Source organism: Molossus molossus, unplaced genomic scaffold (genome assembly GCF_014108415.1).
Source record: "Molossus molossus isolate mMolMol1 unplaced genomic scaffold, mMolMol1.p scaffold_m16_p_14, whole genome shotgun sequence".
Classification (NCBI taxonomy): Eukaryota; Metazoa; Chordata; class Mammalia; order Chiroptera; family Molossidae; genus Molossus; species Molossus molossus.
Window position 1 is genome coordinate 57,321,991 of NW_023425349.1, and position 15,411 is coordinate 57,337,401.

At 38.8% G+C, this 15,411-nt stretch overlaps 1 protein-coding gene across 7 annotated transcripts in view; it reads left to right on the forward strand.

Moving 5' to 3' along the window:
* Positions 1–15,411, forward strand: part of RIC1 (RIC1 homolog, RAB6A GEF complex partner 1) — a 143,547-nt gene that overhangs the window by 35,004 nt on the left and 93,132 nt on the right. The window lies entirely within an intron of this gene.

Sequence of the window (15,411 nt, forward strand, 5' to 3'; positions counted from 1 at the left end):
TTTTTTAAAAAATGGAATCTATAGTGTTTTCTATATATAAGATAATGTTGCTTGCAAATAGGGAGAATTTTACTTCTTTGTTTCTGAGTTGGATGCCTTTTATTTATTTTTCATGACTAAATTGTTCTGGCTATGTTGAATAGAAGTGGCAAGAGCAGGAATTATTGCCTTGTTCCTGATCTTAGAGGATGCACTTTCAATTTTTACTGTCGGGTATAATTTACCTGTGGGTTTTACATATGGCTTTTATTATGTTGAGGTACTTCTAGTCCTAGTTTGTTGAGAGTTTTTATCATGAAAGGGTGTTGAATTTTGTCAAATACTTTTTCTACATCTATTGAACTATCATGTGATTTTTATATTTTGTTTGGTTAATGTATCACATTAATCTATTTTTGTTTGTTGACTTTTTTTTTAAATCTTTATTGTTGAATGTATTACAGATGTTCCTTATTTTTCCCCCATTGACTCCCTCCTCCCTCCTCCCTCATCCCGCCTCCCTCCCACCATTTAACACACTGTTGTCTCTGTCCATTGCTTATGCATATAAGTTCTTTGGTTTATTTCTTCCCACCCCCCAACCCCTTTCCAATGAATTTGTACTTCTTAATCCCTTCACCTTTTTCACCCATTCTCCCAACCGCCCCCCCTCCCATCTGGCAACCAACAAAATGTTCTCTGTATCTATGAGAATGTTTCTGTTCTGCCTGTTCATTTTGTTTGTAGATTCCATTGTCGATAGATATGTATTTATGGCCATTTTGTTTGTTCATATATTTTATCTTTTTCTACAAAAAGACCTTTCATCATTTCATATAATAACGGTTTGGTGGTGATGAACTCCTTTAGCTTTTTCTTGTCTGGGAAACTCTTTATATAGCCATCGATTCTAAATGACAGCTTTGCAGGATAGAGTAATCTTGGTTGTAGGTTCTTGCTTTCCATCACTCTGAATATTTCTTGTCACTCCCTTCTGGCCTGCAAAGTTTCTTTTGAGAAATCAGCTGACAGCGTTATGGGAACTCCCTTGTAGGTAACTAACTGCTTTTCTCTTGCTGCTTTTCAGATTCTCTCTTTGCCTTGAACCTTTTGCATTTTGATGATGATGTGTCTTGATGTGGGGGTTCTTGGGATTCATCTTGTTTGGGACTCTCTGTGCTTCCTGGACTTGTATGTCTGTTTCCTTCACCAAGTTAGGAAAGTTTTCTGCCATTATTGTTTCAAACAGGTTTTCAATTTTTTGTTCTCTCTTCTCCTTCTGCCACCCACAAGATGCGAATCTTGGCACGCTTGAAGTTGTCCCAGAGGTTCCTTACACTATCCTCTTTTTTTGGATTCCTTTTTCTTTTTGCTGTTCTGATTGGGTGTTTTTTGCTTCCTTATATTCCAAATCAATAGTTTGCTTCTTGGATTTATGTACTCTAATGTTGAATCTGTGTAAATTATTCTTTATTTCAGTTAATACCTCCTTCATTTCTGACTATGCATCCTTCACTTCTGTCTGGTCCTTTTTTATGCTCTTGAGGCCCTCACTAAGTTCATGGAGCATCCTTATAAGCAGTGTTTTGAACTCAGCATCTGTTAGGTTGCTTATCTCCATTTCACTTAGTTCTTTTCTTGGGGTTTTGTTTTGTTCTTTCATTTGGAACCTGTTTCTTTGTCTCCTCATTTTGGCTGCCTCTCTGTGTTTGTTTCTGTGTATTACTTAACCAGAGGTATGGGGCTATCTGAGACCAGATGCTGCATGTTTGAAAAAATTTAAGAAAACCTGAAGCAGGATCCAAGACAGGCCAATCCTTCCAGAAAGCAACTGGCAACAGCTTGGGTGGGCCTGAAAGTTGGGTGGTGTGGGGACTCAGGGAATCACAAGGGCGGGCCTACCAGTGTGAGCCAGGTTGCTGGAGTCCCAGATATGGCGACTGTCTGCCGCCCCAGGGAAGGGCGCACCAAAGGAACAAAGGCCTCTGACAGTGCATTTGTCCTGGAGAAAGCCCCCTCTCCAGCCCTCGCTCCAATGCCAAACAGGTCAGTTCTTCCCTGTATGTCTCTGGTGCCCCTCAAGCTGCCTCCCCTCCAAGCTTAGAGGGAGTGAGTCTGATCAGTTTGTGCATGGGCCCTTTAAGGAGCTGCCTGGGGCTCCAGCTGCCTCAACCTCCCTGAGCCTCAGTTCCCGCTGGTTTTTCCAGCCAGAAATTATAGGGACTTCCCTTCCTGGCACTGGAACCCTGAGCAGGGTGTCTGGTGTGGGATGGGGACCCCTCAGTCCTCAGGGAGTACCTTCCCAGCCGAGGTAGCCTCCTGATTTTTATCCGCCACACGTGGGTGTGGGACCAGCCTGTCCGCCTCCGCCCCTCCTACCAGTCTCGATGTGTCTGCTTCTTTAATTTCGTAGTTGTAGGACTTCTATTCAGCTTAATTTCAGGCGGTTTTGAATGAGGGTTCTGTAGTTTAGTTGTAACTTTGATGTGGTTGTGGGAGGACGCGATCTGTTGACTCTTTTTTTTGTACATTAACAATAGTTTTTTTTTATTAATTTATTTTCGTTACAAATGTTTTTCCTTTTTTTCCCCTTGACACCCTCCTCCTCATCCCCCCCACCCAGTTCCCAGCTTTATTCATGTCCATCGGTTATGGTACGTGCATGTAAGTTCTGTGGTTTATCTCTTCCCTATCCCCCACTCTTCTGAGAGTTGTCAGTCCGTACCCTACTTCCACGTCTCTGGGTCTACCTTATTCCTCAGACTGTTGTGTTCATTATATTCCACAAATAAGTCAGATCATGTGATATATGTCTTTCGTTGCTTGGCTTGTTTCGCCTAGGATAATACTCTCCAGGTCCTTCCATGTCTCCTCGAAGGATAAGAGATCCTTCTTTCTTACAGCTTCAGAGTTCTCCATTATGTATATGTGCCACAGCTTTTTTAATCATTCGTCTGCTGATGGACATTTGGGCTGTTTCCAGATCTTAGCTATTGTAAATAGTGCTGCTACAAACATGGGGGTACATATATTCTTTATGATTGGTGTTTCAGGCTTCTTAGAGTATATTCCTAGAATTGGGATCACTGGGTCAAATGGAAGTTCAATTTTTAATTTTTAGAGATAACACCATAGTGTTTTCCATAGTGGCTGCAATAGTCTGCATTCCCACCAGCAGTATACTCAAGTCCCCTTTTCTCCACATCCTCGCCAACACTTGTTTGATGAATTGATTTTTTTTTTTCTTGTTCAGATTGACTGGGAGGGAGGGAGAGAGCGAGAGAGAAACATCGACGTGAAATGGACACATCGAGTGGTTGCCACCCACGAGACCCAACCAGGGCCAGGGACAAACCGCAATCGAGGCACATGCCCCTAGCGGGAACCGAACCCGGGTCTCTCTGAATTGCAGGCTGACACTCTAACTGCTGAGCCAAACTGTCCAGGGCTGATGATTTGTTGATGGTGGCCATTCTTACAGGTGTAGGTGATACCTCATTGTTGTTTTAATTTGCATCTCTCTGATGATTAGTGATACTGAGCATTTCCTCATATGTCTCTTAGCCATTTGTATGTCCTGTTTGGAGAGGTGTCTATTTAGTTTCTCTGCCCATTTTTTAATTGGGTACATTGTCTTCCTTTTGTTGAGTTGTGTGAGCACTCTATATATTTTGGAAATTAACCCCTTATCTGATGTATCATTGACAGTTATGCTCTCCCATACAGTGGGTTCCCTTTCCATTTTGATGATTGTTTCTTTTGCTGTACAGAGGCTTTTGAGTTTAATGTAGTCCCAAGTGTTCATTTTTTACTTTGTTTCTGTTGCCTTAGGTGATGTAGTAGTGAAAATTCTACTGCATATTATGTCTGAAATTTTGTTGCCTACATTTTCTTCTAGGATTTGTATGAATTTATGAGTCACATTTAAATCTTTTATCCATTTGAGTTTATTCTTGTGTATGGTGTAAGTTGATGGTCTAGTTTCATTTTTTTGCATGTAGTGTCCAATTTTCCCAACACCTTTTATTAAAGAGTCTGTCTTTACTTTATTGTGTACTCTTGCCTCCTTTGTCAAATATTGATTGAGCATAATGTCTTGGGTCCATTTCCAGGTTCTCTGTTCTTTTCCACTGGTCTATATACCTGTTCTTGTGCCATACCAGGCTGTTTTGATTACAGTAGCTTTGTAGTATAACCTGATGTCTGGTATTGTGATCCCACCTACTTTGTCTTCCTTTTTCAAGATTTCTTGACATTAATTTTGTATCCAGCTATTTTGCCAAATTTATTTATTAAGTCTAGTAGATTTTTGATGGAGTCTTTAGGGTTTTCTATGTACAATATCATGTCATCTGCAAATAGTGACAGTTTCACTTCCTCCTTTCCAATTTGAATCCCTTTATTTTTTTCTTCCTGTCTGATTGCTGTACCTAAGACTTCCAGTACTATGTTAAATAAAAGTGGCGAAAGTGGTCATCCCTGTCTTGTTCTTGTTCTTAAGGGAAATGTTTTTAGTTTCTGCCCATTGAGTATGATGTTGGCTGTAGGTCTTTCATATGTGGTTTTTATTATGTTGAAATATGATCCCTCTATTCCCGCATTGCTGAGTGTTTTTATCAGAAATGGGTGCTGGATTTTGTCGAATGCTTTTTTAGCATCTATTGATACGATCATGTGGTTTTTATTCTTCATCTTGTTTATGTGGTGTATCACATTTATTGATTTGCGAATATTATACCACCCTTGCATCCCTTGGATGAATCCCACTTGGTCATGGGAAATAATTGTTTTTGATGTATTGCTGGATCCAATTTGCTAGTATTTTGTTCAGGATTTTGGCATCGATGTTCATCAGCGATATTGGCCTGTAGTTATCTTTCTCTGTTGTGTCTTTTTGTGGTTTTGGAATTAGAATTATGCTAGTCTCATAAAACAAGTTTGGAAGTCTTCCTCCTTCTTGAATTTTTTGAAATAGTTTGAGCAGAATCGGTATTAGTTCTTCTTTGACTGCTCAGTAAAACTTCCCCATGAAGCTGTCCGTGACTGGGTTTTTGTTTGCTGGAGATTTTTGATTGCATCTACAGTTTTCTTAGTTGTTATTGGTCTCTTCAAGTTTTCTATCTTCTTGGTGCAGTTTTGGGAGACTGTGTTTCTAGAAATTTGTCCTTTTTACATAGATTGTCGAATTTGTTGCCATATAACTGTTTATAGTATTTGTTAACGATCTTTTGTATTTCTGTGGTGTCGGTTGTTACTTCTCTTTCATTTCTGATTTTGTATATTTGGGTTCTCTCTCTTTGTTTCTTGGTGAGTCTAGCTAAGGGTCTAGCAGTCTTGTTTATCGTTTCGAAAAACCAGCTCTTTGTTTCTTTGATTTTTTGAAATTTTTTTTGGTCTCTGTGTCATTTATTTCTGCTCTGATGTTTACTATTTCCTTCCTTCTGCTTGCTCTGGGGTATTCTTTTTGTTTGCTTTCTACTTCCTTAAGATGTGAGGTTCAATAGTCTATTAGAAATTTTTCTTGTTTCTTTAGGTAGGCCTCTAGTGCTATGAACTTCCCTCTCAGAACTGCTTTCACTGCATGCCATAGATTTTGTGTTGTTTTGTGTTCACTTTCATTGGTTTTCAGGAAGTTTTCATTCTCTTCCTTGATCTCTTTGGTAACCCATTCCTTGTTTAATAACATGCTGTTTAGCCTCCATGTGTTCAAATGTCTGCATGTTCTTGTTGCAGTTGATTTCTAGTTGCATGCCATTGTAATCTGAGAAGATGCTTGATATGATTTCAGTCTTGTTGAACTTGTAGAGACTTAGTTTGTGTCCTAACATGTGGTCTCTCTTTGAGAATGTCCTATGTGCACTTGAGAAGAATGTGAATTCTGTAGTTTTGGGGTGTAATTCTCTGTAGATACCAATTAAATCCATTTAATTGGTCGAGTGTTCATTTAGAGTCTCTGTTTCCTTGCTAATTTTTTGTCTATAGGATCTATCCACTGATGTCAGCGGGGTCTTGAAGTCCCCTGCTATGATTGTATTGCTGTCGATTTTTCCTTTGACGTTCTCCAGAATATTTATAATGTATTTTGGTTCTCCTATATTGGGTGCATAAATGTTTACCAAGGTTATATCCTCCTGTTGGATATATCCTTTCAATACTGTGTAGTGACCTTCTGCTCTGCCCAGTTTGGCTCAGCGATTTGAGCATCGGCCTGTGGTCCAGAGAGACCCGCGTTTGGTTTCCGCTAAGGGCATGTACCTCAGTTGCAGTTTGTCCCCGGCCCTGGTTGAGTCGTGAAGGAGGCAGCCACTCGATGTGTCCCTTTCATGTCAATGTTTCTCTCTCTCTCTCTCCCTCCCACTCTATCTGAACAAAAATGGAAAAATGTCCTCGGGTGAGGATTTAAAAAAAAAAATTATCTAGTGACCTTCTTTGTCTCTAGTTATGGCCTTCATTTTGAAATCTATTTTATCAGATATGAGTATTGCTACCCCAGCTTCTTTTCCTTTTCGTTTGCTTGGAAGATTTTTTTTTTCATCCCTTCACTTTCAACCTATGTGAGTCTTTTGTTATGAGGTGGGTCTCTTGTAAACAACACGTATATGTGAGTCATGCTTTCTTATCCAATCAGCTACTCTGTGTCTTTTTATCGCAGCATTCAGTCCATTTACATTTAAGGTGATTATTGATATGTACTTATTTATTGCCATTTTTGTTTAGTGTTTTTCTATTTTTCTTCCTATTTCTTCTACTAATTACAGCAGTCCTTTTAACATTTCTTGCAGTGCTGGTTTGGTGCTAATGTATTTTCTTAACTTTTTTTTTGTCTGGGAAGCTCTTTGTTTGACCTTCTATTTTGAATGATAGCCTTGCTGGGTAGAGTAGTCTTTGATTCAGATCCTTGTTTTTCATGACCTTGATTACTTCATGCCATTCCTTTCTGGCCTGTAGTGTTTTTGTGGAAAAGTCAGCTGATAGCTTTATGGGGTTCCTTTGTAGGTAACCTGTTGCTTATCTCTTGCTGCCTTTAGGATTCTCTCTTTGTCCTTATTTATTTATTTATTCAGCTGATAGTTTTATGGGGTTCCTTTGTAGGTAACCTCTTGCTGCCTTTAGGATTCTCTCTTTGTCTTTATCTATCTATCTATCTATTTATTCATTTATTTATTTATTCATTCATTCATTTATTCATTCATTCATTTATTTAATCAATCCTCACCCGAATACATTTTTCCAATTTTTGTTCAGATAGAGTGGGAAGGAGAGAGGGAGGAGGAGGGAGAGAAACATCAATGTGAGAGAGACACATTGACCGGCTTTCACCCACACAACCCCATGGGGCCTGGGACAAACTGCAACTGAGGTACATGCCCTTAGTCGGAAACAATCCCAGGACTCTCTGGTCCACTGGCTGATGCTCTAACTGTTGAGCCAAACCGGCCAGGGCTGTCTTTAATTTTTGGCATTTTAATTACTATGTGTCTTGGTGTGAGCCTGTCTGTGTTCTTCTTACTTGGGGTTCTCTGTGCTTCTTAAACTTGAATGCCTTCTTCCTTCACCAAATTAGGGACGTTTTCTGTCACTATTTCTTTAAATATATTCTCTAACCCTTGCTCATTTTCTTCTTCTTCAGGGACTCCTATGATGCGAATGTTATTACGTTTCCAATTGTCCCACAGTTCTCTTAAGCTGTCTTTCTGTCTTTTTTTTTTTTTTGGTTTTCTGATTGGTTGATCTTTTTCTACCCTGTCTTCTCATTCCCTGATCTGGTCCTCAGTTTCCTCTACTCTGCTGTTTAGTCCTTCTAGTGTGTTCTTTATTTCTGCTATGTTATTCTTCATTTTTTTCTTGGTGGTTTTATTTTCCATTTGCTTGATTTTCCATGTTTCTATGTCTTTACTCATGGTGTTCATGTCCTTACTCATGGTGTTGAGCTTCCTCAAGATCATGGCTCTGAATTCTACCTCTGATAACTTGCTTAACTGTATTTCATTTATCTCATCTTCCATAGGGGTCTCTTGTTTTTTCATTTGAATTTCTTTCTTTGTTTCACTATTTGGGCTATTTCAGTGTGTTTTGGAGCCTGCCAAATTTCTCTCTAGGTGTTGGTGTTCTGATCTTTGTGGCTCCCTCTACTGGGTTTGGATGAGCATGGGAGGACCCACTTTAAACACGACTGTCAAGTCTTACTTTCCTGGGTAGAGTTGCAAGCCCAGGAATGGTTCAGTTATCCTCTAGCTTTTTGCCTGGAGGCTATTAGTTGTAGTTACTTGAAGAGCCTTAGGCTGTCTGTTGAATGAAAAACTCCCTCAGGTGTTCCGCATAAGAGGATTTCCCTAGGGTGGGACAGATGCTGGTTGTTAATGAGCCTCAATTTGCATTTCAGTGGCCCACCTGGGGGGGGTTGAGTCTTCAAGGGAGGGGCCGCTGCCTTTCCCCAGAGTCCTGGGAAAGGAGTAAGGGCCCTGTCTGGCTGCAACTCAGCAAAAGCTCTGAGTGCCCTTCAAATCCTAAGTGTCCCGAACAGTTCCAGTTTAGTCCATCCTCCCTCTGCTGGAGCCCAAGGTGAGTGGCTGTGGCTATTTTACCGCTCCTGTCCCCGCTCTGCACTGCGGAGAGGGTTGGGAGTTTATCCCCGAGGGTGCTGCTCACAGTTAAGACCACTGTCGCTCGTGGGCTCACCGCCCCCATCTCGTGCCTATGCAATCCTACCAGGATTGATTCAGTGTCCCTGGTTATATGGTCCTTGCAAGCTGCTTTTCTGTTGCTGTTTCCCTACGATTTGTCTTTATTTTAGTTGTAATTCCATTTTGATCCTGAGAGATGGTCTGTGTAGCTTCCATTCACTCTGCTGCCATTTTGGAATTGTTAGTTCATTCTTGCATTCCATGGACAAATCAAACCTGGTGGTTGTCTGATTCTTGTAATGTGCCATTGAATTCAATCTTCAAGTATTCTGTTGAGAATATTTGCATCTCTGTTTAGGAATATTGAGCTATGATTTTCTTTTCTAGTGGTGCCTCTCTCTGGCTTTGGTATCAGAGTAATGCAGGCCTCATAAAATAATTTTGGAAGTATTTTCATTTTTTCAATATTTTGGAAGAATTTGAGGATTAGTATTAATTCTTAAAATGTTTGGTATAATTTACCAGTGAAGCCATCTGGTCCTGGGCTTTCCTTTGTTGGAAGTGTTTGATCACTATGTTAATCTCCATACAAGTTATAGGTCCGTTCAGATTTTTTATTTCTTCATCATGAGTCAGTCTTGGTATGTTGTGTATCTCTAAGAATTTATTCATTTTTACTGGAATATGCAGTTTGATGCCTTACAACTGTTCAGAATCATTTTTAAAAAGTTTTTATTGATTTTAAAGGAAGAAGAAGGGAGGTGGGGGGGGGGAGAGAGAGAAACATCAATCTGTTGCCTCCCAGAGGCATCCCAACTGGGGGTTGAACCTGCAACCTGGGTATGTGTCCTGACCGGAAATCAAATTGTGACCTCTTGGTGCACAGGACAATGTTCAACCTACTGAGCCACACTGGCTAGGGCTGATCGTAGTCATTTTTTTATGATTCTTTGTATTTCTGTGATACTAGTTTTAATGTCTTTTTCAGTTCTCTATTTATTTAAATTTTTTTTTCTTAGTAAATCAGGCCCGGGCTGGTAGTGTGTGGGTTCTTGACTTTGTGTAAGAAAGATTTAACAATACAAGTCCATGTGATTTTAAGAATGTATTTATTAAAGCTGGGCACAGTGAGAGTTTAAGAGAATAAAAATAAAAAGTTCAGGCCTAAGATAAGGTGTGGGGATGTTCCAGAGAGAGACATCCTTTGTCTTGAGTTTTTTTTTTTATCTCTCTTTTGTTGTGGGAACCCTTGGGAAGGTCTTCTGGAGGGTTTCAGTAGAATATTCATCAGTTTTCCAGGTGTGTTCTTAAATATGTTGATGTACCACAATGAGTGCATGGAGGGACTAGGGTCATTTTCTATTGAGCTTTGTCTCTGTTTTGGATTTGTTTGACTCTAATTTTTTTGTTATTTACTCCCTTGACTTCACAGGTCTTTGGGTTTGGCTGTCACTAATGGCATTAATTGGGTCTTTGTAATCTGTCTCTCTGACCAAGGTGATTTAAGCTATTTACTCTCTGGTTAGGGAGGAGAGGTGTAAACTATTTGCATTCAAGTGTCCTTGGTTAGGGAAGATAAGCTCTGGCAATTCACTAGCTGGCTGTAAATTGCTTGACTTGTTTGGTCCTATTTATCGAATCATTTGGCCTCAGTTTCCCTTTTTCCACTTGTCAAAAAAATTCTCATATTTTACTGTCCTGCCTCAAGTCTAGCTATAGATTTGTCAGTTTTGTTTATTTTTTTAAAAAACCAATTGTTTTGCTAGTTTTATATTGTATTACTATTCTTTATTTCACTTATTTCTGCTCTAGTCTGATTTAACTTTGGACTTCTTTTTTTTCTCTTAGTTCCTCGAGTTATAAAATCGAGTTGTTTTGCAATCTTTTTAAATGGAGGCATTTATCACAATAACCTTCTTTCTTTCTTTTTTTTTTATCTTCACCCGAGGATATTTTTCCATTTTTTGTACAGATAGAGTGGGAGTGAGAGAGAGGAAGGGAGAGAGAGAGAGAGAAACATCGACGTGAAGGGACACATCGAGTGGCTGCCACCCGCACGACCAACCAGGGCCGGGGACAAACTGCAACCGAAGTACGTGCCCTTAGCGGGAACCGAACCCGGGTCTCTCCGGACCGCAGACCGACACTCTAACCGCTGAGCCAAACTGGCCAGGGCACAATAACCTTCTTTCTTAGTACTGCTTTTGCTGCATCCCTTAGATTTTGGTATGTTGTATTTTAGTCTTTGTTTATTTCAAGATATTTTCTAGTTTTCCTTTTGATTTTCTTCTTTGACTCATTTGTTGTTGTTCAGGAACATAGTTAATTTCCACACATTTGTGCATTTTTTAGTTTTTCTTGTTTTTTTTTTTTGTTTCAAGTAACATTCCATTGTAGTTAGAAAAGAGTTGACATGATTTCAGTCTTCTGAAAATATTTGAGACTTGTTTTGTGACCTAACCATTACAGTATTACAGTATTCTCTATTTGTCTACATATTTACCTGTATTAACCACTTTTATACTTCTTTATGCTATTCTATTGCTGTTTAGTGACCTTTTATGTCAGTGTAGAGAACCTCCTTTAGCATTTCTGGTAAGTAGGTCTAATGGTGATAAACTTTCTCAGTTTTTGTTTAGGAAAGACTATCTTTCATTTTTCAAGTACAGTTTTGCCGGATATAATAATATTTTTTGTTTGGCAGCTTTTTTTCCACAGCACTTCGAATATATCTTCCCACTCCTTTCCTGACCTGCAAGGTTTCTCCTAAAAAATCCACTTATAGTCTTATGTGGGTTCCCTGGTACATGACAAGTTGCCTTTTTCTTCTGTTTTCAAAAATATTCTCTTTGCTTTTACTTTTGACAATTTGTAATTTCTGTTAGTGTGGATTTGAGTTCCTTTTTGGGGGCTTCTTTGGACTTCTTGTATGTAGATGTCCATTTCCATTTTCAGTCATTATTTCTTTGAATAAGCTTTCTGGTCATTTCTCTCTCTCTTCTCTATATGTATATTGGTCTGCTTGTTGGCGTCTCATAGTCCCTTTTCATTTTCTTCACTCTTTTTTTGTTCTTGTGATTGAGTGATTTCAAGTGATCTTTCTTAAGAATTTGCTGATCCTTTCTTATGCTTGATCTAGTCTTTTATTGAACTCCTATAGAAAATTTTATTATCTCATTTATTATATTCTTTAGCTTCATGACTTCTGTTTGTTAATTTTTTATATTTTCTATCTCTTTGTTGAAATTCACTTTGTTCATCCATTGTTCTCCTGACCGTAGTGAGCAAGCATATTTCTGATGGTTATTTGGAATTATCTGTCTGGTAAATCATGTATCTCTGTTTCAATAGGGTTTGTTTCTGGAGAGTTATCGTCTTTCTTCTTTTGGAATATACTTGCTTGCTTTTTTATCTTCATTAACACTGCGTGTTGGTAAATGTATGTTACACAGAGCAGCCACTTTTCCCAGTCTTCACAAACTGGTCTCATATATTAAAAGACTTCCACTAGTCAGCTGGCCAGAGATTTCTGGTGGCCTCTCAAACATCATGTTAGTCCATTGTGCTTCCTTTGTTCTTTGCAGTCCTCAGGTGTTTAAGGTATGCTGTATTCCTTCAGTGTACTTCAACAAGTGAGACAAATCATTCATCAGGCAGTCTTCTGACAAGTTGAATCCAACTCTTTTCCTCCCTAGGTATAAGCTGGGAGCTGGGGTATTTTTACCACCTGCTCTGCACTGAGCTGGGTTGGGGAGGGCCTACAGTACCCCAACCCTCTGTCTGTCTCACTAGGTCCTTGGTAACCAGGTTAGCCAGGTCTCATCTGTGGCCTGTGAAAGGCAAGACAGTACCCTTCTTTGGGCAGCCCCAGAAAAGTTTGAACATTGCAGCTGTGGACTAACTTGCTCCCCAGAGAGAAGTTGGGAGGTGGGGTTTATTGTCCACTTGCTCTGTGCCAAGCCAGTGGGGGCCGGCTAAATCTCTGTTTCTATACTCACTTAGCCCCTAGATAGCTAGATTTTTCTAAATCCTGTCAGCACTCTGAGATAAGCAAGACAGAAGCCATTCCTTTAGGTAGCCCCCATAGAAGTTTGTGCATAGGACATGTGGACCAATGCTTTCTTTGCCCAGGAAAGAGCTTTGAACTGGAATCTTTGTTCTCTCTCTGCAGAGCTGTGGGGAAGAAATATGATGACTATTAATTCAAGCCACCATCTCTATTCTCCCTGTAGTTGGCTAGATTATGCTCATTCTGTCAGCCTTCCAAGACTGGCAAGACAGAAGCCAGTCCTCTGGGGAACTTCTGTGGAAAGATTGGGGCATTGGACATGCAGCTCACCTCTTTTGCCTCTTGGGGATAAGCTGGGTCCTAGAGAATCTCTTGGTACTATGTTGGGGGTAGGAATTCTGGCGAGAGGGTGTCCTGAATCTTTCTACCAGGTTTGATGAATCTAATTTCACATTCATCCAGCATTCAGGTGCCTTTCAACTAGTTTCTGGATTACTCAGAAGTGGAATTTTTTTTTTTCTGTGAATTGTTGCTGAGTGTGTGTGTGTGTGTGTGTGTGTGTGTGTGTGATGGGGGAAGAATCCAGGTCTTTCTATTCTGCCATCTGGCTGATGTCACTTCTCCCAAGGTACTTGTTTTTAACTTTTAGTACATATTTGAAGTACAGACAGCTAATTCTAGCAGTTTTAATGTGTTTGGAGCATTGTTAGTGTCTTAGAAACTTTTGTATTTCATTTTTAAAGACTAGAGAAAGCCTTTAAGGGGATGGTATATATAACTTCAGAAAACAGTGTTTTAACTGGTTATTTTAAGGCTAAAGTAAAAGGAGCTATCCATAAAAACTAGTCTAGTTATAAATTTGTTTCTTATAGGGATATAGTTAGCAATTCCAAACTATTCTATGTATATATTAGGGTTGAACAAAGAACTAAATTAATTGTAAGACATAATAGCCAGGTTTTCTCACTGTCAGAATAAGTTACAAGTAAATAAGGGAGAAAGAAGGCTAGAGTGAACTGCCATGTGCTTGATTATAGTCATATGTGTTTCTGTGTATAAAAACATGCATATATAGAAAGAAATATAAAGTTTATGTGTATATATATGAGTTAGTATAGGTACAGGAATTTTTCACTACAAGTTAGAGGCAACACCTCACTAGTAATAAGCATCTTGTTTCTAGATCTTGTTTTCTAAATACTATTCTGTAATAAAAAGTAATAGGAGCCCTGGCCCATTTGGCTCAGCAGTTAGAGCGTTGGCCCATGGACCAAAGAGTCGCGGGTTTGATTCCAGTCAAGGTCACGTACTTTGGTTGCAGTTCATCCCCCAGCCCTGGTCGGGGTCATGTGGGAGGCAACCAATCGATGTGTCTCTTTCACATCAGTGTTTCTCTCTCTCTCTCTCTCACCCTCCTACTCTATCTGAAAACCAATGGAAAAATATCCTCTGGTGAGGATTAAAAAAAAAAAAGAAAGAAACAGGAGTCCCTGGAAAAAATGGTTGATTCTAGGGCAAGGGCATAGAAAGTATAAGATGATCCTGTGGAAACTTCTTATGTGACAGAAAGTGAATGTTCAGTTATTCCAGCACCATTTGTTGAAAAGAGCATCGAATTTCTGTTGTGTTGCCTTTTTTCCTTTATTAATAAAGTCACCCATATATTATATGGGTTTATTTCTGGGCTATTCTGTTCCATTGATCTGTTTTTTGTTTTGTTTTTTGCCAGTATCACTTTGTCTTCATTATTATATCTTTATAGTAAGTCTTAAAGTTGGGTAATGTCAATCCTCTGACTTAGTTCTTTTCCTTCAACATTGTATTGTCCATCTGGGTATTTTGCTTCTCCATATAAACTTTAGAATCAATCTACTGATATTTCTAAAATAACTTGCTGTGATTTTGTTTGGGATTGTGTTGACTCTAGGTCAGGTTAAGAAAAACTGATACCTTGACAGTGTTGAGTCTTCCTATCTATGAACTTGGAATATATTTCCATTTACTTAGTTATTTCTTTTTTTGTTCATCAGAATTTAGTAGTGTTCCCTATATAGATCTTGTACATATTTTATTAGATTTATACCTAAATATTTTTTTGTTGCTAATGCAAATGGTATTGTGCTTTCAATTTCAAATTCCTCTTTACTGCTGATATATAGGAAAGCAGTAGATTTTTATATAGTAACATTGTATCATCCAACCTTGCTATAATCACCTATTATTCCCACAAGTTTTTTTTTTCATGGTTGTTGGTTCTTTCAGATTTTCTACATAGGCAGTCATGTCACCTATGAACAAACACAGTTGTCTTTCTTTCTTCCCAATATGTATTTCTTTTATTTCATTATGTTGTCTTATTGCATTAACTAGGATTTCAAGTATGATTTTGAAAAGGAGATGGTGAGAGGTGATGTACTTGTTTGTGATTTTAGCAGGAAAGCTAGTTTCTTACCAGTGAGTATGATGTTAACTGTAGGTGATTTATAGATGTTCTTTGTCAAGTTGAGGAAGTCCCCCTCTATTCCTAGTTTGTTAAGAGTTTTTATCATGAATGAGTGTTGACTTTTGTCGAATTAATTTTCTGTATCTATTGATAGCATCATGTGATTTTTCTTATCCTGTTGATGTGGTGGATTACATTAGTTAATATTCAAATGTTGATCCAGCCTTGCATACCTGCAATAAATTCCACTTGTTTGTATTTTATAATTCTCTTTATACATTGTTGGATTTGATAAACTAATATTTTGTTAAGAATTTTTGCAGCTGTATTCATGAGTTTGGATGATGCTATCCTCA